This window comes from Protopterus annectens, chromosome 4.part1 (genome assembly GCF_019279795.1).
Source record: "Protopterus annectens isolate FY-2018-M chromosome 4.part1, PAN1.0, whole genome shotgun sequence".
NCBI lineage: Eukaryota > Metazoa > Chordata > Ceratodontiformes > Protopteridae > Protopterus > Protopterus annectens.
The window spans coordinates 886854249-886877092 of record NC_056734.1 but is presented as its reverse complement, the minus strand read 5'-3'; positions in this window follow the sequence as shown (position 1 = coordinate 886877092).

Sequence of the window (22844 nt, the reverse complement as noted above, 5' to 3'; positions counted from 1 at the left end):
CTTTGTTTTGCCAAAGGGGATGACTATACACTTTTGGCATTTAGCTTGAGGCCATGGCTCTGGCACCAGTTGTCTGTTTCTATGAGGCCCTTTTGAAGGATGCTTGTGTCGGCTGGAGAGTCGATTATGGCCCAGTTTGCAGTCATCTGCGAACTTGGTCAGCCACAGTCCTTCCGTGTTGGCCTGTACCTCCGAGAAATATATACTGAACAAGAGAGGTCCCAGGACTGAGCCTTGTGGGACACCACTTGTAACTGGTTTGGAGTCTGACATGGCTCCAGCAATTCTAACCATGTGGGTTCTGTCCTTGAGCCAATTTGCAATCCATCTAGTGACATAGGGTTTATATTTAAGCTGGTGAGCTTATCTATAATGCCCGAGTGGGGTATTGTATCGAAGGCTTTTGGCGAGGTCCAGGTAGGCTGTGTGGACCACCTTCTCCTCGTCAATGGCCTTGGTGACTGTTTCAAAGAAATCAACCAGGTTTAAGAGGCAGGATCTGCCCTTAACAAAGCTGAACTGGGTAGGATCCAGTGTTTGTAGGTCCCCAATATCTTTATTTATGAGGTCCATGATGATCCTTTCCATAGCTTTGCAGACCAAGCTAGTCAGGCTTATGGGGCGATAGTTTCCAGGATCCGTTGAGGCACCACCTTTATGGAGAGGGACCACTGTTGCTGTACACCACTCTTTGGGCACATATCCTGTAGTAAGGCTGAGATTGAACAGTAGTTTTATGTTTGGGTTTAGCTCTTCTTGGAGTTCATGTAGGACGCAGCCGGGACACCATCTGGTCCCATTGATGCTGTGTTTTTGCTTTGGAGAGGGCGGCTCTTACCTTAGCATCTGAGATGTCAGGGGCAGCACTCTGCTGGGATAGATATTTGCCCTTTGGTGGGAGGGGAGTTTGCACTGAACCTGTCAGCTAGGATGTTGGCAATGTCTGTGGGTTCGGTGTATTTTTGTCATTTTGGACTAATTCTGAGCATATCTGGGAATTACCACCCAGGTTCCTAACATAACTAAAGAAAGCCTTGTGATTATCCTTAGTGTCCTGTGCAATTTTTCTCTCGAAGCTGGCCTTAGACAATTTTATGTGTGCCCGTAGTTTTTTGCTAATACTGATCAGTGATGCCTTCCCTTTTTGGGATTTTGCTCTATCATTTAGTAGCTTCCTCCTTCTATTGTATAGTTTGTTTATGGCTGGGGTCCACCAGACAGGACATGTGCCTTTGGAGGATTGGGTCTTGGTTTTATTTGGGATCGCATGATCCATGCATTCCTGAAGGTGTTCATAGAATGCGTTTATAAAGGATTCTGCGGTCTGGGCCGTATTTTCCACAGGCCCAGGGGCTTTGAAGGATTCCACCTCAGTTTTGAGGAGTGTGAAATTTGCTTTGGAGAAGTTTTTCACTGTGGTTTTCTGGGCAGGGGGTGGGGTCGGGATGTGAATATCCAGTGAGATTAGTTTATGGTCTGATCTTACCAGTGAGGGATACACTTCTGGTCTGGAGCATAGAGTCCCCATGTTGGTGATGATCAGGTCCAGTATGTTTTCCCTTCTTGTGGGAGTGGTAACAAGTTGTTCTATAGCATTTGAGTTTATAAATTCTAGGAACCTTTGGGCTAGGGTGTTGGAGCTAGAGTAATGCTCCCAGTCTATGTTTGGGTAGTTGAAGTCACCCAATATAATGGTGTTTGGAGAGACCTTCGTATTTTCCAGTGTTCTCAGGAAGGCCGAGTGGGGTTCCTGGGTTTGGGAGGGTAGTCTGTAGCAGGCTATAAACTGGAAGGCAGTTTTACCCACTGTTAGTTGCACATGGATAGTCTCTGATGCTTCGTGCTTTGCCACCAACCTGGAGGTGTGGGTATCTTTGATGAATATCGATACTCCCCCTCCTTTTGTGGCTCGGTCCAAGTTTTGGGGCTGAAAAGCATGGTATGAGGTATAACCTGGTAGTGCTGGTGTGCTCTCGGGAGCCCTGAACCAGGTTTCTGTTACTGCACAGATATCGATGTTCTCCATGCTAAGGAGAGTTTCGAGTGTGTGCATCTTGAGGTTTAGACTTCTGGCGTTGAGTAGCATTACTCTTAGTTTCTTATCCCTTGTGATACCTATGGAGGTGGGTTTGTCTTTTGAGCCTTGCCTAAAAAAGGCACTATGGGGGTAGCAAGAGCCTTTGCCAATATCCGAAAGCCCAGGGGTGACAGGTGCAAGCCATCCCTAGTGAAGCATCGTGGCTTGACGAGCATATCATCCCAAGCTGACAGGCATTGGATCCCCTTTGAATGACACCAGTACTTAAGCCAATTGTTGAAATTGATCATCTTGTCTTCGTATTGTGGCATCATTCTTGGTGAGGGTAAGATGCTTCTCAAGGTCAGGGTCATGCCGGCCTGGGCTACATGCTCAGAGAGCTCCTTTATGTCTCTTTTCATGTAGTCCAGGGAGGTACGTCTCAGGTCATTCACACCAGCATGGACAATGACTGAGTCATATTTGTACTTGCCTTGGAGTGACCTGAGTGCTTGTGTTATGTGGCGGATCCTAGCGCCTGACAGGCTGCTCACCGCGACCCTCTCCTTGTTCAGCCTGGTGAGCGGGACGTCAGTGTGCCTGACGATAGAGTCACCTATTACAAGTGTATCAGGTGTGTTGTTTAGTCTTAAGGGCTGTGACTGTTTGGCACTGGCTTTGTGAGATATGTGTTGCACGTGTTTTGTTTTGGGGTTGCGGCTGCTTGGGTGTCTGCTTTGGAGGTCTCTGCTGCTTCGGCAGATCTTTATTTAGAGCCTCAAGTATGTTTTGTGTGATTATGTGTTTGGTTTGCTGTCGTGGTAGGTCTATGTGAGACTGGAATTGTAGTGAGTGTGGTTTCCTTCTCCTCCTGACTGGTTATGCCAGTACTGAGTTGAGAGAGCTTAGCCTCCAGTTTGGCTATATGGTTGCATCTCTCACATGTGTTGGAATTTGTTGGGAGGAGGAGAGGGTTGTCTGTGTACACGAGGAAGTTGTAACATTGCCTCAAGATTCCCAGATTCACCAGCAGGACCGAAGAGGAGATTGACAACTGACCTTTGGACATGCTAGAATAATATTGGGAATTCCTTAATAATTGAAAACCAGGGCCAGTGGGGAGTGAGGGTGTAGTGCTTTTAATTTTTAGTGCTGACTTATATAATTGCTTTAGTGAGCAAGTGCCAGGTAACTTAAGTGCAATGTGTTACAGGTAACTTAAATGCAAAAACGACAAACAGTAACTTTCTTTCAAGTGAAACAAGGAAATAAGTACAGTAAGCAATGCAGATATCACTAGTGATCCACAGAAGCACTGAGAAGCCACGTATTAGGTGGAATTAGCGTTCCAGGGAAATAACAAGCAAACAAACAACAAGCATATAAACAAAGCTAGATTCAGCAGGCCTGGATCTAGTCTATGCTACAGCAAACAAGGTGTACCAATTTCAGTAAGATACAGTTCAAATATTCAGGCACTATAAACCTTTAACCAGAAATTCCCAGCTCAGAAGGGCAGAGTCCAGCCTCTTCTCCCACAAGAGTGCAGACCACAAACCTTCTTAATGTAAAATAACTGGCCTGAAGCTCAAGTGCTTAAACCAGAACTAATACACTTTAAGAATAACAGACACTGGGCTCTCAATCAGCAGTTCCCAACTTAGAAGGATGAAAGCTACCTATCCTGCCTCCACAGTGCATGCCACAAACCTTCCTAATGTAAAACAACTGGTCTGAAGCCCAAGTGCTTAATCCAAAAGACTTAGAATGATAGCTTTAATCAAGTTACTACCAAGCAGTAATAAATACAATGGAATACTTTAGAGAATGCCTGGATTAGTGCTCAAGTTACACAAACAAAGCTAGATCCAGCAGGCCGGAATCCAGTCTATGCCACAGCAAACAAGGCACACCAACTTCAGTAAGAAGCAGTTCAGATATGCATGCACTATAAGCCTTCAACCAGAAATTCCCATCTCAGAAGGGCAGAGTCCAGCCTCTCCTCTCACAAGAGTGCAGACCACGAACCCTCTTAATGTAAAACAACTGGCCTGAAAGCCCAAGTCCTTAAACCAGAATTAATACACTTTTAGAATAACAGAAACTGAACCCTCAATCAGCAGTTCCCAACCTAGAAGGATGTAAGCTACCTGTTCTGCCACTACAGTGCAGACCACAAACCCTCTCAGTGCAAAACAACTGGTCCGAAGCCCAAGTGTTTAAACCAAAAGGCTTAGAATAAGTTACACCAAGCAGTAATAAATACAATTGAGTACTTTTAAGATGATGCAAAAGTAAAACAAAGTAGGTAGAAACACAAGTACAGTAAAAGCAGATGAAATTTTTTTTTTCCGAACAAGTGCTGAGATCAAAGAAACAGATTTGAGTGCTGAAACTAGAAAACTGGCTAGTTATAAGAAAAAAAAAACTAAGCTAGAAGGCTTCCCTCTAACACAGAAGGGCTTGGGGGCTCAGAAGCCTACAAATAGTCTATACCACTTAACAGGAAAGGCAGGAAACAAGCTTAAATTTTTTTTTCTGTTTCCCAGATGCTCTCTTTGTACACAGTAGGAGTGCCTGAAATCAGAATATGATCTCACTGCACTCAGTTGAGTGATCAAATGAGATGGGCCCAGAAGGAGTATCCAAACACAAATTTACAAGAGGGGCGGGCAGTTGCAAGGCCACTAAGATTAACACCAAAACAAAAACAGGGAGGATGAGTGGGACTAACTGAAGAGCAGAGTGAAAACTTCCAGTTCAGTTAATATTCCTTCCACACAGTTAAAATCAATTTAAATACTGTATTTTTAAAAAAAAAAAAGAGCAGATAAAAGTACTTAAATTCTCTTATATGTCCAGTTGAATATAGCAAGTTCTTAGCTGGCCAAAGCTGAGGTTTTTAAGCAGAAAATATTTCACACTGTACCACTTAAATAGGCAAGGACAGGAAATCAAAGAATGTGACTACCCCCACACCTGCATTTACTAGCAAATAACAAAATTCAGCAAACACTGACTAACTTCCAGTTCAGCTAATATTCCTTCCACACAGTTAAAATCAATTTAAATACTGTATTTTTCTTGAAAAAAAAGAGCAGATAAAGGTACTTAAACTCTCTTATATGTCCAGTTGAATATAGCAAGTTCTTAGCCGGCCAAAGCTGGGGTTTCTAAGCAGAAAATATTTCACACTGTACCACTTAAATAGGCAAGGACAGGAAATCAAAGAATGTGACTACCCCCACACCTGCAATTACTAGCAAATAACAAAATTCAGCAAACACTGACTAACTTCCAGTTCAGCTAATATTCCTTCCACACAGTTAAAATCAATTTAAATACTGTATTTTTTTAAAAAAAAAGAGCAGATAAAGGTACTTAAATTCTCTTAGTTGTCCAGTTGTATATAGCAAGTCCTTAGATAGCCAAAGCTGGCTTTCCTAAGCAGAAAATATTTCACACTGTACCACTTAAATAGGCAAGGACAGGAAATCAAAGAATGTGACTACCCCCACACCTGCAATTACTAGCAAATAACAAAATTCAGCAAACACTGACTAACTTCCAGTTCAGCTAATATTCCTTCCACACAGTTAAAATCAATTTAAATACTGTATTTTTTGAAAAAAAAAAGAGCAGATAAAGGTACTTAAATTCTCTTATACGTCCAGTTGAATATAGCAAGTTCTTAGCCGGCCAAAGCTGAGGTTTTTAAGCAGAAAATATTTCACACTGTACCACTTAAATAGGCAAGGACAGGAAATCAAAGAATGTGACTACCCCCACACCTGCAATTACTAGCAAATAAGAAAATTCAGCAAACACTGACTAACTTCCAGTTCAGTTAATATTCCTTCCACACAGTTAAAATCAATTTAAATACTGTATTTTTTGAAAAAAAAAGAGCAGATAAAGGTACTTAAATTCTCTTATACGTCCAGTTGAATATAGCAAGTTCTTAGCCGGCCAAAGCTGAGGTTTTTAAGCAGAAAATATTTCACACTGTACCACTTAAATAGGCAAGGACAGGAAATCAAAGAATGTGACTACCCCCACACCTGCAATTACTAGCAAATAACAAAATTCAGCAAACACTGACTAACTTCCAGTTCAGTTAATATTCCTTCCACACAGTTAAAATCAATTTAAATACTGTATTTTTTTGAAAAAAAAAGAGCAGATAAAGGTACTTAAATTCTCTTATACGTCCAGCCAACCCAAGAAAGTTAATTTCCTGTGCCCCTGTCGAGCAGAGCCACAGAAGTGATCCCCAGGGTGTATTTCCTATTTCCCATCCACTCATCAAGATTTTTCTTGAAGAGTGTTAATGAGAAACTTTGCTTGACATAGATGGGTAGCTTGTTCCAGAGTATGGGAAGTCTCTGGGACAGGAAATTATCCCTCCAGCAAGTCCTGTTTATTGTAGTGACAAGGTTTAAGTTCCTAGAACGTGTAGCTCGGAGGGATTGGGATTTCTTTAGGTGTAGCATATCCAACAGCTCTGGGTTTGACATAGCTTTATATGTTAGGCAGAGATCACCTCAGAGGAGGTGATATGCTATGGAGTAAAGCTGGAGTTTTTTGAGATGGTCAGTGTAGGGCATCTGTTTAAGGCCAGTAATTCTCTTTATGAGGTACATCTGTGGCCTTTCCAGCCACTGCAGATGTTTTGTGAGGTACATTCCAAAAGGGGTGTTGTACCCTATAATGGGTCTAATGAGTGTCGAGTAGAGGGGAACAATGACCTCTTTTTTACTGGATGAGAACCCTTTTGTGATGAGGTGTGCCATGTAGAAGGATTTCTTGACTACTGTGGCAATGTGATTATCAAAGGAGAGACTACTGTCCACCTGGGTCCCAAGGTCTCTTATCACACTTTCAGTGTTAAGAGGACTGCCGCCTATGTGGTAGTTCATGGGTACAGAGTTTTTACCAAAGGGGATAACAATGCACTTTTTGGCAATGAGCTTGAGGTCATGGCTCTGACACCAGGCATCTGTCTCAGTGATGACCTTCTGTAGGATGTCCACATCATTTTGGGACTCAACTGTAGCTCCTAGTTTGCAGTCATCTGCAAACTTTGTTAGCCAGAGGCCTTCTGTGTTAGCCTGTACTTCAGAGAAGTAGATACCAAACAGGAAAGGTCCCAGGACTGAACCCTGTGGTACTCCACTTCTCACTGGTTTGAAGTCAGATTTGGAGTCTGCAACTTTTACAGTGCGGGTTCTGTCAGTGAGCCAGTTGGCAACCCATCTTGTGACATAGGGATTTATAACTAGTTTAGTGAGTTTAGCTATAATTCCAGAATGGGGGATGGTGTTGAAAGCCTTGGCGAGGTCAAGATAGGCTGTGTGAACACCTTAGCCTCGTCTACGGCTTTGGTGACTGCCTCAAAGAAGTCGACCAGGTTCAGGAGGCAAGATCTGCCTTTCACAAACCCGAACTGGGTGGGGTCCAGAGTTTGTAGGTTACCAATGTGTTTGTTTATGAATTCCATGATGATACGTTCCATGGCCTTGCAGACCAGGCTCGTCAGGCTAATAGGGCGATAGTTCTCAGGATCAGTGGTGGCTCCCCCCTTTGTGGAGTGCGATAACTGTTGCTGTGTGCCATTCAGTGGGCACAAAGCCTGACATGAGGCTATGACTGAACATGGTGCTTAGGTGGGGAGCCAGTTTGTTCTGAAGTTCGTGTAAAATGCAGCCTGGGATGTTGTCCGGTCCTATGGATGCTGTGTTTTTGGGTTTAGAGAGTGCTGTTACCTGTGAAGTTATGATTATAGGGACTCTGCATTCTTCCTGTATAGATATGGCTCCTTTAGGGGGTGAGAGGGGGGTAAAGGTAGCACTGAACCTATCTGCCAGGATGTTGGCAATATCAGTTGGTTCTGTAATTTTTGTGCCATTGTGCTGTAACTCAGAGCAGATCTGGGTGTTGCATTGAGATTCTTCACATAGCTATAGAATGCTTTGTGGTTGTCCTTAGAATCAGAGGTAATCTTGTTTTCATAGCTAGCTTTGGAGGATCTTACAAGGAATCTCTGCTTCTTGCTGAGGCTGACCAGGGAGCTCCTCCACTCATGGGATTTTACTCTCTTTTGCAACAATTTCTTCCTTCTGTTGTAGAGTTTGTTTATGGCAGGGGACCACCAGATTGGCTTCCTTTTTTTGGAGGATAACGTCTTGGTTCTGTTTGGGATAACATGATCCATGCACTCGTGTAATTGCTTATAGAGTGCATTTGCGTAGGATTCAGCAGTCATAACTGTATTGTCCATCTGCATGGGTGTCATGAAGTTCACCACTTCTGTCTTAAGAAGCATGAAGTTGGCTTTGGAGAAATTTTTTACCATGGTTTCCTTAATGGGGGGTGGGGGTGGGATGTGGATATCTAGGGTGATTAGCTTATGATCAGATCTGACCAAAGAGGAGTTGACTTCAGGTGTGGAACACCGGTCACTCATGTTGGTAATGACTAGGTCTAGGATATTGTTGCCTAGGATCATGTTTGAACATCTACTGTTTTGGCAAGTTCAGCTTATATAACTGTACTTTCCATGCTGATGGTATCTGAGTATCTATTCTACTGTATTATATTATAAAATGGCAGCTTGTTAACATTCAGAAATGTGCACGCTGATTGGTCAGCCCAACCAGCATGCTTGTTGTAAGTTGAGCATATACCAATCGAAAAAAGTCCGGTCGCCTAGACTTATAGGTTCATAGGTTCGTAGGTAGGTACTAGGCTATCTTTCTTCTTTTAATACATGTTAAGGCTTTGCAGTTTTCTTGAGCTAAGAGGTTGAGAGGTATATAAGGAGGGCAGAGAAAATTCGAGGAAAATCAGGTACATTATACAAAACTAAAGAAATGTACTGGATTTTCCTTGTATTTTTGCCTTCTCTCATACCTCTAAACTGTCCATATTTCAGTTTCTTGAAAAAAAAAAAAAAGAAGCAATGGAGATCTTCCTTTCTCATTGCTTGTTTTGCAAAACACTGAAGTACTGTGTAAGCCTGGGAGCATGTGTCCCATATGCATGAGCAGTACATCAACAAAGTGACAGAATACAGAAACAACACAGAAAACCACCATGATGCTTATTCTACGAAGACATTATTTAATAAAGGTAAGTAATTTCTTTCTTAAATAATGTCATTGTATAATAGAAATAACCAACTCTTGGGTGTGATATATTGAAGATTATACAACGACCCCTCCCCCCATTAACATTCCAAAACGTGCACGCTGATTGGTCAGCGTGCCTGTTGTAAATCAGACTTATACTTTTTTTGTGTTGGACAGCAACGGAGAATGGAAGAGCTCCATTGCTGTTATCTTGCCATGTTAAATGAGTTTAACATAGCGAGACAGCTTTAAAAAAAACAACAGAGAAAAGAAGATCTATGTTTCTTTTTTTAAAGCTATCTCGCTATGTTAAACTCATTTAACATAGCGAGACACATTTTTAAAAGCAACGAAGATCTTCCTTTCTCCATTGCTTCCACACACAGCTCTGATGTATTGTGTAACCATGTGCAGTACATCAGAACTGCCGCAAAATACTGGACAGCTGCAGAAGGGCAGCAAGGAGGCATTATACAATGCAATTATTTAAGAAAAGTAAGTATTTTTTTTTCATAAATAATGTCATTGTATAATAGCAATAACCCACTTCTGGGTGTGGGTAATGCTGAATTTACCCACAGTTGTCTTTGTTTGGCCACTCGGGCTTCGCCCCTATGATCAGACTACACCAACCATGGCCAAATCCAGCATTACCCATACCCAGGCATGGGTTATTGCTTAATTCACCTACGGTTGCCTTTCTTTAATCACTCCGACTTTGCTTGAGTGATTAAACCATAGCAACTATGGGTAAATCTTTATTATTCAATGTCCCCCCATTAATATTCCAAAATGTGCACGCTGATTGGCCAGCGTGCCCATTGTAAATCCCACAATGTACCAACAGAAAAAGGTCCGGTCGCCCGGACTAAAAATAAAAAAATAAAAAATGGAGCAACGGAGACTTTCTTTTCTCCATTGCTTCCGTATCAAAGCATTGATGTACTGGGTATGCATAGGAATGCAAGTCCCATACGCATGCACAGTACATCAACACAAGGAAGCAGTATACCACCACTGGCAGAAGAACAGTAATGTGCCATTATACAATGACATTATTTAAGAAAAGTATTTTTTTCTTAAATAATGTCATTGTATAATAGCAATAACTGATTCTGTGGTTGTGGTATATTGACATTTGCCCACGGTTGGCTTTATTTAATCACTCAGGCTTCGCCCTCATGATTAAACCACACCAACCTTGGGTACATTTTCAATATATCACACCACATCATTGGTTATTGCTTAAATATACCACACCTTATTATTGCTATAACAAAGCCTGGTTGTACCATGCTCATGGTAAGTGAGGCTATGATCTAACTGTATTATGATGTAACAAAACCTATGTTGTTCCATGCTCATGATAAGTGAGACTTTGACACTACTATGTGATAATGTAACAAAAGCCTGTACGTCCCATGTCAATGGTAACTGAGGTTCTGAGACTGCTATATTATGATGTAACAAAGCCTGTGGTTCCATGCTGATTTTTATTGAGGCCCTCCCTCTACTGTATTATGATTTAAGAAAGTCTGTAGTTTTCCAAGCTAATTGTAAATGAAGCTCTGACACTTCTGCATAATGATGAGAAAAGCCTGCATTTTCCATGATGACAGTAATGGGGTCCTAACACTACTGAATTATGATGTAAAAAAGGAGTTTTTTGTTCCATTCTGATGGTTACCAAGGCTCCGACACTACTGTATTATAACGTAACAAAAGCTGTGTTCCATGCTGATGTTAACAGAGTTACTGACACTGTTGTAGTATGATCTAACAAAGCCAGTAGTGTTCCATTCTGATGGCAACTGAGGCTCTGTTACTACTGTATTATGAAGTAACAAAGCCTGTACTGTTCCATGCTGATAGTATCTGAACTTTGACAATACTGTGTTATGACAAAGCATGTGTGTGCTTTATGCTTATAGTAAGTGACATCCTGACACAACTGTGGTGTGATCTAAGAAAGACTATAGTACTTCATGCTGATGATACCTCAGGCTCTGACATTATAATGTAACAAGGCCTGTGATTTTCATGATGATTATAACTGAGACTGACATTACTGTATTGTGAGGTACCATAGCCTGTAGAATGCATTGATGATGGCAAGTAAGACTTTGACAATACTGTATTATAATGTAACATAGCCTGTGTTCTAGGCTCATGGCATTTCATGTTCTGAAACTAATCTTTTACGATGTAAGAAAGGCTGTAGTTTCTATGCTGAGGGCTTTTAACATGAAGAACAATCTCTGAGATTCACACTTCTCTGTATTTTTGTCTCTTTTTCTACATTTTAAGTGCCAACATTTCAATAGGGAGCCAACAAAGCTTCTAATATTCCATGCTAGTTGCCACTTAAGCCCTGGCACTTTTGCATAATGATGTAATAAATCCTGTATGCTCCAGCCTCATTGCATCGGAGGCTCTACCATCACATTATTATGATGTACCAATGCCTGTGTATAAAGTGCTAATGGTAGCAGAGGCTGAGAGTCTGCTGTATTGTGACAAAAAAGGCTGTTTGTTCCATGCTGGTGGTAACTGAAGCTCTGACTCCACTGTACTATGATATAGCAAACCCAGAATGTTCCATGCTGATGATAACTGAAGCTCTGACACTACTAGTGTATGATGAATCAAAGCCTGTGTGTTCCAAGCTGAGGGTAAACCAGGCTCATACTCTACTATACTATGATGTAATAGAGACTGTATGTTCCAAGGAAGTGGTAGAAGAGGTTCTGACTCTAATATTGTATGATGTAAAAAAGCTTGTTTGTTCCAAGCTGTGGATAACCAAGGCTCTGACTGTACTGTATTATGATATAAGTGATAGCAGTTTCTGACTCTTATATCGTATGATGAATCAAAGCCTGTGTGTTCCAAGCTGAGGGTAAACTAGGCTTATACTTTACTGTATTATGATGTAATAGAGACTGTATGTTCCAAGTAAGTGGTAGCAGAGGTTCTGACTCTAATATTGTATGATGTAAAAAAGCTTGTGTGTTCCAAACTGTGAATAACCAAGGCTCTGATTCTACTGTATTATGTAACAGAGACTGTATGTTCCAAGTAAGTGATAGCAGAGTTACTGACTCTAATATTATATGATGTAGCTAAGCCTGTATGACTGAGGCTCCGACACTTCGATTTTATGACGTATGAAAACTTGTGTGCATCATGATGACTGCAATTGAGGCTTTGACATTGCTCTATTATGACATAACAAAGTTTGTGTGTTCTATACTGGTTTTAACTGACACCCTGACACTACTGTTATATGATGCAACAGAGCTGGTAGTATTCCATACTGATGTTAACTGAGGCTCTTTCACTAATGTGTTATTATTATGTAATGAAGCCTGTGTTTTCCATGATGATGATAATGAGGCTCTTACAGTACTGTATGGTGATGTAACAAAACTTTGCTTTTCTTTCTGATAGTTGATGCTTTGACAGCACTGAATTTTGATGTAAGAAAGGCTGTGTTCCATGACGATTGTACCAGGAGCCCTGGCACTATTGTATTATGATGTAACATAGCCTGTAGTGTTGCATGATGATGGTGACTCAGGCTTTGATAATACGGTACTATGATGTAACAGAGCGTGTGTGCTTCATGATGATGATAATGATGATGATGATGATGATGATGTTAAGTGAGGCAGTGGCCCTACTCTATCATGATTCAACAAAACGTTCACTGTTTATGCTTATGGTAACTTAGGCTCTGAAACTACTGTATTATAATGTAACCAAGGCTGTGTGTTCCATGCTGAAGGTAACTGAGGATCCAAGACTATTTATTTATGTATTTATTTATATATGTATTTGACATTTGTTGACTGGGTTAGGCCAGCTGGGCTGAAGCCCTTTTTCAGTGGAGACCCAGGGAGAAAAGCTCCACAAATACAAAGATACTCTAATGCATGACTACAAAAGACATAATACATAGATATCTAGAACACGATTAAAAAATTTAACAATAATACAACTGACTTCTCAGAATCAGTAATGTACAGCCTATTACAGTACAGAATAAATGTTACATAATTAGAAAAAAAATTACATTCTTTATCATCAGTACACCTGAAAAGTAGCAGTAGGAGAGTACAGGTTAGGTACATAATTTGAGTTAATGCCTATATTAATGCAGGTGGAGAGAGTAGGAGGAGTAGGAACTGTGCTGAGAAATTAGGTGGAAGAGAAAGGCAGTAGGGTGATACAGGTGGGGGAGAGGGAGGGAGACAGGTTGGCCAAAGGCAGTGAGGTCAGTCTGGGTGATGATTACATTGACATAGTCTTAAGTTGCTTAGGTTGTTTTTATAATTCAGTTCTGAACTGATGTTTGGGTTTAATATTTCAAATGTCATGTGGAAGTTTATTCCAGTTTTCAGCTGGAGAATAGCTGTAAAACGTTTTGCCAAAGGTGATTTTTGGCTTGTGTATGGTAAGGACATGGTGTTCTGAGCTCCGAAGTGTCCTGGGTGAGGAGTAGGAGGAGATAGTAGAGGAAATGCTGGGACAGAAAGCTGGTTGGTGCAGTATAGAGTGAATTATCTGAAGCTGATAGAGGAGGAGGTTATGGGAAGCTCTAACCAGTTTAGTTTCCTGAGTGCCAAGCAGTTCTGAGAAGTGTATGGGAGTTCAGCAGCAAATATGGCCATTTTATTGTAGGTGGTTTGTAATTTAGAGAGAAGTGTGGTTTGTAAGTTGGTGAGTATTTCAGAGCCATAGAGAAGAGTTGGCAGTAGATAGGCATGGGACAGGGCTGTCTTGGCTTTACTAGACAAAAAGTTTTTGTTCCTGTAGAGGAGACCAGGTTTTTGGTGGGTTTTCTTAATGTTACTGAGAACATGTAAGGTGAATTTTAGCTGGTCATCAATAATGACCCCGAGCAGTTTGCTGTGAGTTTCTACCATAATGGGTGTGTTATTTTGGGAGGAGATAGAGAAAGTAGTTTTTAGATGATGCATTGTTTTTGGGACAAAGAGCAAGAGTTTGGTCTTCTTTGGGTTTAAGATTAGCTGATGTTGGTAGAGCCATTTTTTGACAGAGAAGGAGTTCTGAGTTGTAGTATGGAGCTCGGGGAGGGTATTGGCTATGGTGATGATTGTGGAGTCATCAGCATACTGTACCAGAGAAGACTGAGGAGTCAAGGTAGCTAACTGATCGGTAAAAATATTAAAGAGTAGTGGGCCCAGTATTGAACCTTGGGGTACTCCCGTGATTATAGGGAGTTCTGGGGAGATAGCAGAAAGCCATTTTACAGATTGGAACGATTGCTGAGGTAGCTAGAGAATCAAGAGATAGTAGAAGTAGATAGGTTAAGTTCAGAGAGTTTATTTGAGAGTAGGGGTGAGAGATGGTGTCAAAAGCTTTTGAGAGATCGAGATAGAGGGAAGAGACTAGTTTGTTCTGGTATCTAGATTGTGAGATGTTGTGGATAAAGGAGATGAGGGCAGCAGAGGCACTGTGACTAGGGTGGAAGCCGTGTTGAGTGGGTGATTAGGTGATTATTGCATTATGAATTAACAAAGTTGAGCTATTTGATGTTGATGTTAACTTAGACTTTGACAATACTGTTTTACGATGTAACAAAACTGTGTGATCCATGCTTCTGGGTGCTGAGATTCCAATAGAAGTGTGTTATGATGTAACAAAGTATGTGCATTCCAGGTTCATTGTAACCGAGGTTCTGGCACTATAGTTTTTTGATGTAACAAAACCTGTGTGTTCCATGCCGATAGTAACTAAAGCTCTGAGACTATTGAATTATGAATAACAAAGCCTGACAATGGAGCTAAACTCTTGCATATAAGCACACATCAGGTTGTCACAGTCAAGCACACAATACCCACTTCGCATAGCACACAACAAACACAAAGACTAGCATATGGTGAGGCACTTAAAAGCATTCTTCCTAAACAACAAAGATCGCCTTGACCACCTGTTGTCAAAGCTTTGCCTCAGCAAGCCCAAAGGCACTCAGAACAAACAACACCAAACACCACACATACTGTTACTCTCAGTGCAGCCCTAAACACTAAGCCTGTAAGCCAAGCAAACATAATTCCCAGGACTCTCACCATACCTCCCAACTTCATAGCACAAGGTCTGGACAAAGCCAAAAATATTGAGGGGACAAAGGGCCAAAATAGGGAAAGAACATAAATATTGCTCTTATAAACTTAGAACGTTGTTAGAATAGCAGCTTTTATATTAGCATGCATTTTCTGAAGGATATGAACTCTGAAACTCATCTGTATGCCATTATTTAATGACTTCAGTCCTGAGTGATTTGCCAGAAAGCCAGAAAATTTAACATACCAAAAATATGAGGCAAAAAATCTGGACATTCTGCAAAAATCTGGACAGTTGTGAGGTATGACCTGGACTCCATTGTAAGATATACTGATGCCCCTCTAACAAGGCTAAATGAGAAGATCACTGTTGATTATCTGGAGCCAGAATCTGCCAAATCACACATGCACTCAAATCATTATAACACAGGTATCAGTTTGATTCCATCATAGTGCATGTAGGTGTAAATTACCTGAACTGTACCTCCCCGCACTATATGAAGAGCGACATTATGAAGCTTTCAGACTATGTGTCTCAGGCTGATATGAGCGTAGCATTGAGCAGCACATTACTATCACCAAGGATGATGTCACAATATGAACAATAAATGATTGATTTTCAACAATTGGCTGTCTTTCTGGTGTCATTCTAAGGGGATCCAGTATATTTGTCAGCTTGGGAGGACAAGGTTAACAGACCGCAATGCTTTGCCAAGGATGGTTTGCAGCTCTCCCCTCTAGGCTTTTGAATACTGGTTAAAACTTTGTCCAACCCATAGTGCCTTTTTTATGCAATGCAACCTGACAAATCTGCTGATATAGAAAGATCAACTCAATTGAACCTCAAGGTGTTACTGCTCAATGCCAGAAGCCTAAATAAAAAAACTACACTCCATCCAAGCCCTCCTCACACTCGAGAATACAGCCATCTGTGCAGTTACGGAGACATAATTTAAAGTGGCAGAGAGTACCCGGCAGTGCAAGGTTTCAGTGCCTTCCACAGTTTTAGAGCAGTAGTTGAACAAACAAGGGCTAAAGGAAGAGGTGTTCCAGACTACACCAGTAAGAAGCATACTACTGGGGTGATCAAACAGGATGATGTGTTGGAGTTCCTCTACTTGTAAATCACCACAGACAAAATCCTGTACCATATCTTAGCCAGCTATAAGTCACACTTCATGTGCCAAGAAGACCACAAAGCATTCTTGGACCTACTGGAGACATTTACATCCAACCTAACACCTTACTCATGGGAAACTTTAGTTACCCCTCTATAGACTGGGAATCCTACACAGCCTCAAATCTACAGGCAGAGTGATTTCTAGAGGTCATAAATGCAAACACCCTTGACGAAGTACTGAATACACCTATTGGAGGCTCCAACATATTGGACCTTGTGCTTAGAAATATAGGACAACACTGCACTTCTCCCCCATTGTCTCTTCCTTCCTGCTAAAGTCCAACCATACAGCTGTCTCCTATGGAATCAAAATAAACTCTGTAATCCCATTAAAATGAGTACAAGTTAGGAACTATTCCAAAGCAACTTATCTATAATTAAGTGATGGTTGTCAAAATTTAGTACCCCTCTGAACCTAGAGAACACGCAAAATACTGGACAGCTGCAGAAGGGCAGCAAGGAAGCATTATACAATGCCATTATTTAAGAAAAGTAAGTATTTTTTTTTTCTTAAATAATGTCATTGTATAATAGCAATAACCCACTTCTGGGTGTGGGTAATGCTGAATTTACCCACAGTTGTCTTTGTTTGGCCACTCGGGCTTCGCCCCTATGATCAAACTACACCAACCATGGCCAAATCTAGCATTACCCATACCCAGGCATGGGTTATTGATTAATTCACCTACGGTTGCCTTTCTTTAATCACTCCAACTTTGCTTGAGTGATTAAACCATAGCAACTATGGGTAAATCTTTATTATTCAATGTCCCCCCATTAATATTCCAAAATGTGCACGCTGATTGGCCAGCGTGCCCATTGTAAATCCCACAATATACCAACAGAAAAAGGTCCGGTCGCCCGGACTAAAAGTAAAAAAATAAAAAATGGAGCAACGGAGACTTTCTTTTCTCCATTGCTTCCGTATCAAAGCATTGATGTATTGGGTATGCATAGGAATGCAAGTCCCATACGCATGCGCAGTACATCAACACAAGGAAGCAGTATACCACCACCAGCAGAAGAACAGTAATGTGCCATTATACAATGACATTATTTAAGAAAAGTATTTTTTTCTTAAATAATGTCATTGTATAATAGCAATAACTGATTCTGTGGTTGTGGTATACTGACATTTGCCCACGGTTGGCTTTATTTAATCACTCAGGCTTCGCCCTCATGATTAAACCACACCAACCATGGGTAAATTTTCAATATATCACACCACATCATCGGTTATTGCTTAAATATACCACACCTTATTATTGCTATAACAAAGCCTGGTTGTACCATGCTCATGGTATGGGAGGCTGTGATCTAACTGCATTATGATGTAACAAAACCTATGTTGTTCCATGCTCATGATAAATGAGACTTTGACACTACTATATGATAATGTAACAAAGTCTGTACGTCCCATGTCAATGGTAACTGAGGTTCTGAGACTGCTATATTATGATGTAACAAAGCCTGTGGTTCCATGCTGATTTTTATTGAGGCCCTCCCTCTACTGTATTATGATTTAAGAAAGTCTGTAGTTTTCCAAGATAATTGTAAATGAAGCTCTGACACTTCTGCATAATGATGAGAAAAGCCTGCGTTTTCCATGATGACAGTAATGGGGTCCTAACACTACTGAATTATGATGTAAAAAAGGAGTTTTTTGTTCCATTCTGATGGTTATCAAGGCTCCGACACTACTGTATTATAACGTAACAAAAGCTGTGTTCCATGCTGATGTTAACAGAGTTACTGACACTGTTGTAGTATGATCTAACAAAGCCAGTAGTGTTCCATTCTGATGGCAACTGAGGCTCTGTTACTACTGTATTATGAAGTAACAAAGCCTGTACTGTTCCATGCTGATAGTATCTGAACTTTGACAATACTGTGTTATGACAAAGCATGTGTGTGCTTTATGCTTATAGTAAGTGACATCCTGACGCAACTGTGGTGTGATCTAAGAAAGACTATAGTACTTCATGCTGATGATACCTCAGGCTCTGACATTATAATGTAACAAGGCCTGTGATTTTCATGATGATTATAACTGAGACTGACATTACTGTATTGTGAGGTACCATAGCCTGTAGAATTCATTGATGATGGCAAGTAAGACTTTGACAATACTGTATTATAATGTAACATAGCCTGTGTTCTAGGCTCATGGCATTTCATGTTCTGAAACTAATCTTTTATGATGTAAGAAAGGCTGTAGTTTCTATGCTGAGGGCTTTTAATATGGAGAACAATCTCTGAGATTCACACTTCTCTGTATTTTTGTCTCTTTTTCTACATTTTAAGTGCCAACATTTCAATAGGGAGCCAACAAAGCTTCTAATATTCCATGCTAGTTGCCACTTAAGCCCTGGCACTTTTGCATAATGATGTAATAAAACCTGTATGCTCCATCCTCATTGCATCGGAGGCTCTACCATCACATTATTATGATGTACCAATGCCTGTGTATAAAGTGCTAATGGTAGCAGAGGCTGAGAGTCTGCTGTATTGTGACAAAAAAGGCTGTTTGTTCCATGCTGGTGGTAACTAAAGCTCTGACTCTACTGTACTATGATATAGCAAACCCAGAATGTTCCATGCTGATGATAACTGAAGCTCTGACACTACTAGTGTATGATGAATCAAAGCCTGTGTGTTCCAAGCTGAGGGTAAACCAGGCTCATACTCTACTATACTATGATGTAATAGAGACTGTATGTTCCAAGGAAGTGGTAGAAGAGGTTCTGACTCTAATATTGTATGATGTAAAAAAGCTTGTTTGTTCCAAGCTGTGGATAACCAAGGCTCTGACTGTACTGTATTATGATATTCCAAGTAAGTGATAGCAGTTTCTGACTCTTATATCGTATGATGAATCAAAGCCTGTGTGTTCCAAGCTGAGGGTAAACTAGGCTCATACTTTACTGTATTATGATGTAATAGAGACTGTATGTTCCAAGTAAGTGGTAGCAGAGGTTCTGACTCTAATATTGTATGATGTAAAAAAGATTGTGTGTTCCAAACTGTGAATAACCAAGGCTCTGATTCTACTGTATTATGTAACAGAGACTGTATGTTCCAAGTAAGTGATAGCAGAGTTACTGACTCTAATATTATATGATGTAGCTAAGCCTGTATGACTGAGGCTCCGACACTTCGATTTTATGACGTATGAAAACTTGTGTGCATCATGATGACTGCAATTGAGGCTTTGACATTGTTCTATTATGACATAACAAAGTTTGTGTGTTCTATGCTGGTTTTAACTGACACCCTGACACTACTGTTATATGATGCAACAGAGCTGGTAGCATTCCATACTGATGTTAACTGAGGCTCTTTCACTAATGTGTTATTATTATGTAATGAAGCCTGTGTTTTCCATGATGATGATAATGAGGCCCTTACAGTACTGTATGGTGATGTAACAAAACTTTGCTTTTCTTTCTGATAGTTGCTGATGCTTTGACAGCACTGAATTTTGGTGTAAGAAAGGCTGTGTTCCATGACGATTGTACCAGAAGCCCTGGCACTATTGTATTATGATGTAACATAGCCTGTAGTGTTGCATGATGATGGTGACTCAGGCTTTGATAATACAGTACTATGATGTAACAGAGCGTGTGTGCTTCATGATGATGATAATGATGATGATGATGATGATGATGATGATGTTAAGTGAGGCAGTGGCCCTACTCTATCATGATTCAACAAAACGTTCACTGTTTATGCTTATGGTAACTTAGGCTCTGAAACTACTGTATTATAATGTAACCAAGGCTGTGTGTTCCATGCTGAGGGTAACTGAGGATCCAAGACTATTTATTTATGTATTTATTTATATATGTATTTGACATTTGTTGACTGGGTTAGGCCAGCTGGGCTGAAGCCCTTTTTCAGTGGAGACCCAGGGAGAAAAGCTCCACAAATACAAAGATACTCCAATGCATGACTACAAAAGACATAATACATAGATATCTAGAACACGATTAAAAAATTTAACAATAATACAACTGACTTCTCAGAATCAGTAATGTACAGCCTATTACAGTACAGAATAAATGTTACATAATTAGAAAAAAAATTACATTCTTTATCATCAGTACACCTGAAAAGTAGCAGTAGGAGAGTACAGGTTAGGTACATAATTTGAGTTAATGCCTATATTAATGCAGGTGGAGAGAGTAGGAGGAGTAGGAGCTGTGCTGAGAAATTAGGTGGAAGAGAAAGGGAGTAGGGTGATACAGGTGGGGGAGAGGGAGGGAGACAGGTTGGCCAAAGGCAGTGAGGTCAGTCTGGGTGATGATTACATTGACATAGTCTTAAGTTGCTTAGGTTGTTTTTATAATTCAGTTCTGAACTGATGTTTGGGTTTAATATTTCAAATGTCATGTGGAAGTTTATTCCAGTTTTCAGCTGGAGAATAGCTGTAAAACGTTTTGCCAAAGGTGATTTTTGGCTTGTGTATGGTAAGGACATGGTGTTCTGAGCTCCGAAGTGTCCTGGGTGAGGAGTAGGAGGAGATAGTAGAGGAAATGCTGGGACAGAAAGCTGGTTGGTGCAGTATAGAGTGAATTATCTGAAGCTGATAGAGGAGGAGGTTATGGGAATCTCTAACCAGTTTAGTTTCCTGAGTGCCAAGCAGTTCTGAGAAGTGTATGGGAGTTCAGCAGCAAATATGGCCATTTTATTGTAGGTGGTTTGTAATTTAGAGAGAAGTGTGGTTTGTAAGTTGGTGAGTATTTCAGAGCCATAGAGAATAGTTGGCAGTAGATAGGCATGGGACAGGGCTGTCTTGGCTTTACTAGACAAAAAGTTTTTGTTCCTGTAGAGGAGACCAGGTTTTTGGTGGGTTTTCTTAATGTTACTGAGAACATGTAAGGTGAATTTTAGCTGGTCATCAATAATGACCCCGAGCAGTTTGCTGTGAGTTTCTACCATAATGGGTGTGTTATTTTGGGAGGAGATAGAGAAAGTAGTTTTTAGATGATGCATTGTTTTTGGGACAAAGAGCAAGAGTTTGGTCTTCTTTGGGTTTAAGATTAGCTGATGTTGGTAGAGCCATTTTTTGACAGAGAAGGAGTTCTGAGTTGTAGTATGGAGCTCGGGGAGGGTATTGGCTATGGTGATGATTGTGGAGTCATCAGCATACTGTACCAGAGAAGACTGAGGAGTCAAGGTAGCTAACTGATCGGTAAAAATATTAAAGAGTAGTGGGCCCAGTACTGAACCTTGGGGTACTCCCGTGTTTATAGGGAGTTCTGGGGAGATAGCAGAAAGCCATTTTACAGATTGGAATGATTGCTGAGGTAGCTAGAGAACCAAGAGATAGTAGAAGTAGATAGGTTAAGTTCAGAGAGTTTATTTGAGAGTAGGGGTGAGAGATGGTCTCAAACGCTTTTGAGAGATCGAGATAGAGGGAAGAGACTAGTTTGTTCTGGTATCTAGATTGTGAGATGTTGTGGATAAAGGAGATGAGGGCAGCAGAGGCACTGTGACTAGGCTGGAAGCCGTGTTGAGTGGGTGATTAGGTGATTATTGCATTATGAATTAACAAAGTTGAGCTATTTGATGTTGATGTTAACTTAGACTTTGACAATACTGTTTTACGATGTAACAAAACTGTGTGATCCATGCTTCTGGGTGCTGAGATTCCAATAGAAGTGTGTTATGATGTAACAAAGTATGTGCATTCCAGGTTCATTGTAACCGAGGTTCTGGCACTATAGTTTTTTGATGTAACAAAACCTGTGTGTTCCATGCCGATAGTAACTAAAGCTCTGAGACTATTGAATTATGAATAACAAAGCCTGACAATGGAGCTAAACTCTTGCATATAAGCACACATCAGGTTGTCACAGTCAAGCACACAATACCCACTTCGCATAGCACACAACAAACACAAAGACTAGCCTATGGTGAGGCACTTAAAAGCATTCTTCCTAAACAACAAAGATCGCCTTGACCACCTGTTGTCAAAGCTTTGCCTCAGCAAGCCCAAAGGCACTCAGAACAAACAACACCAAACACCACACATACTGTTACTCTCAGTGCAGCCCCAAACACCAAGCCTGTAAGCCAAGCAAACATAATTCCCAGGACTCTCACCATACCTCTCAACTTCATAGCACAAGGTCTGGACAAAGCCAAAAATAATGATGGGACAAAGGGCCAAAATAGGGAAAAAACATAAATATTGCTCTTATAAACTTAGAACATTGTTAGAATAGCAGCTTTTATATTAGCATGCATTTTCTGAAGGATATGAACTCTGAAACTCATATGTATGTCATTATTTAATGACTTCAGTCCTCAGTGATTTGCCAGAAAGCCAGAAAATTTAACATACCAAAAATATGAGGCAAAAAATCTGGACATTCTGCAAAAATCTGGACAGTTGTGAGGTATGACCTGGACTCCATTGTAAG